The sequence below is a fragment of the Etheostoma spectabile genome, chromosome 5 (genome assembly GCF_008692095.1).
Source record: "Etheostoma spectabile isolate EspeVRDwgs_2016 chromosome 5, UIUC_Espe_1.0, whole genome shotgun sequence".
In the NCBI taxonomy this organism is placed as follows: domain Eukaryota; kingdom Metazoa; phylum Chordata; class Actinopteri; order Perciformes; family Percidae; genus Etheostoma; species Etheostoma spectabile.
Genome location: NC_045737.1, coordinates 863,514 through 866,519, shown reverse-complemented (window position 1 = coordinate 866,519; position 3,006 = coordinate 863,514).

Sequence of the window (3,006 nt, the reverse complement as noted above, 5' to 3'; positions counted from 1 at the left end):
CAGTAATGCACGTTTGTCACAGAAGGAAAGGCTGGACTACAATAGAGCTGTTTGTAGCAGTTGATGAACAGTGTTTTCTGTTAGAGATGGTAAGTCCCTTTGGGGGGGACTTTGGGCTTTTTCACTTTGGAAACCTACAACATACACACAAAATATATATAACACAATAAGGGGATGGGGAAAAAAGCCAAAAAGCATAATATGAGCACTTTAAAAGACAGGGAAATGAAACAAAATAAAACAACCCGAGCCAAGCAAACCACAGCAAACATGTTCTAAAATGAACGAAATCAATAAATGAATACAATGTCACTTTGCCCTTATATTGCACTTGATTGTACTCATGCACTAGGATGTAATTTTGCTATTTAATACGTCAGATATGCATATTTATTAATACACACATTAAAATAACTAGTTTCCCTGCAGGAGGAGAGAAGACACAAAATCAATGGTCCATTTTTTGACAATCATTCAGTGTTTGCCATGCAGGTGGAACCCAACACACAAGACGCAGGAACGGCCGGAAATGGTCAGAAATCCACAGGGAGCTAACAGTCCCACGCAGGGCTCTTTAGGTTAAAACTGAGAACTATGATTCCCACTTAGTTCGGCTTTTAACGCTCATGTTAGCTCACTAACGTGTCCATGGCTTTAACTCTCCATTTAGCAAGCTGCATACAGAAAACCTTGAGTCAGACAGTACTTGAGCAAACCTTGTCTCGCATATAACACCAAAGCAGAATCTGATTTATGTGAGAAGCCTAATGTGAACAGCCACCTGCAAACCCACCTGGCCTGCTAGTAGTTGTTAATCAAACCACAGACTGAGTCTGTTTTGGAGGAATGTCGCCGTGGAACCTGTGCTATTGATTCCAACTTTGCTAAAAGCCAGCTGTCCGACAAGGCAATTTTGCCTTGATTCTATAAAATACAGACCCTATTGTATGTTGTAAGTCCTTTGAATTGCACCAGCTTCAGAGAGCTCAGCCAGACAGCTGCACAGAATACACATTTTAAAACTATGACAGACAGTTAAGGGATTTTAGTCCTGAGACATACGTAGTGTTTTTTCTGAATCTGAGTCAGGGTCAACGTGTCTTTTTTGTTCATCAGTGTATTCGATAGCTCAATTTTTCCCTTAGTTTACAGCACTGTGGTCTGTTTTTTCTATGATTGTGGTTATTTTCCTTCATGCAGCAACATTAATGCATTTCAATCAGGAGAGACTTGTTTGCAAATATGCAAAGGGTTATTGTACATAAGCTTAATAAAATGTACAATCTTTAGAGTTTAGACTCCATCGTTGTAGAATAATTTGCAAAAGGGGTAAGGAAGCCAAGACAATCCCCCCCGATGGAGTCTGGACACTGGTGGTGGCAGCAAAGGAGCCCGAAGACCAAACCGAAGGGTCAACATAACGTCCAGCAGGAGGAAGACCCAGGATGCTTTGGGTGACAATGACTGGAGGTGGAATTGGACGTAGAGGGTTGCATGTTTTGCCTGAAATGACAGCTAACAGCAGCAGGGAGAGAAAACGGGAGACTGGAGACAGGGGGACGCGGTCCATCAATCAGTCTACGGACTCTGTACAAAGATTTAGTTTAGTTAACTCAAACTTATATGTAACTTTTTAATGTTTCTGAAGCTCTGTCATCTTTAATGCAATGGTCTTAAAGGAGAATTCCGGCCAATTTGTATGTTAATTTTGATTGCTATAAATATGTAAGTACTTTTGACTGAAAAACCCCAACCTGAATCGGTGCAGGCAACACAGAGCAGCTGCAGCTACGTGTACAAGTTTCCACTGAGCTAAAACGGCAGTTAACAGGGCAAGTTTTAGAGTGCCTTTGTGCCTCTTAACAGACACACAATGCAATTAATATTTCTGTACAACATGAACAGGGCCCTTACGTAACATCAAGATGCGTTTTCAAGTCAGACATTGTTTTAATTTACCTACCCTGTCTTGATCTTGCTGGTGGCTAGCTTGCTTGACTAGTTAGCTGCTAGAGCTAGCTAGCTGTTAGCTGCTATTGATAAGTGTGTTCAGCCAGGCTTTTGTGAAAATCACAACGCAGCAGTTCTGTGTGCATTTGTGGCTCATCCATTTTGTGTGTGATGGATCTATCTGTTGTTATTGAGTAAGAGACTTGGAATTGTCGATCTGTGTGGTAGATTCCTTAGCCGGGCAGGCAGCCTTCGTCCCCGACTTCCTTGCCGCCCGCAGCCAACAACAATCCCCAGAGCGCCGGGGGGTTTAGTGGGTGTACTCCATGCCTTCGCGGTGACAAATTGTAGTTTATTCCCTCCTCAAAAATAGGCAATTGAGCACTGTAGTGGTTATGACCATATCGGTAACTATGTAACTACATGGAAACAGGACAAATATGCATGTGGCTTGCACATTAATAACGTTACTTCCAGTGGTAACTCACGCTTGGAGCAACTGCTTCATCTGCCTGTTGCCAGAGATCTTTACAGAAAACGGAGTCAGTTGGATAATCACATTAAATAAATGATACATTGATGATACAAGGGACAGGTGATACAACATGTGAAACACATCAGGGCGGAGCAGAACACTAAGACAGGTGGGAAAACACAAGACAGGATGTAAAACAAGACTACTGTAACTAGACAGAAAACCAGACTACCAAAATAAACACTAACAACAGAAAACTCACAATCTTGACAGTTACAGTTTTCAGGAGATTTGCCAGACTCGTTGCAAATTGGTGACATGCCATTTTCCTTTGGTATATCTGGCACTCAACGTTTTAGTTGCCATCTTCCAGACGCTTGACTTTTTCAACATCAAGTTGCTAGCCCTCACGTGGTCAAGCGAAAAGTTTCGGTGCTGGTAACGCTGGATGATAGCTCAGGTCAGCCGCCAGTATGAAGTGAGGCAGGCATGACATGTTTCTCCGTCTGTTGACTTTAGTACCCAGCGGCGCACCTCGGCTTAGACACACGCACCCCCGCCCTACACACACACACACACAC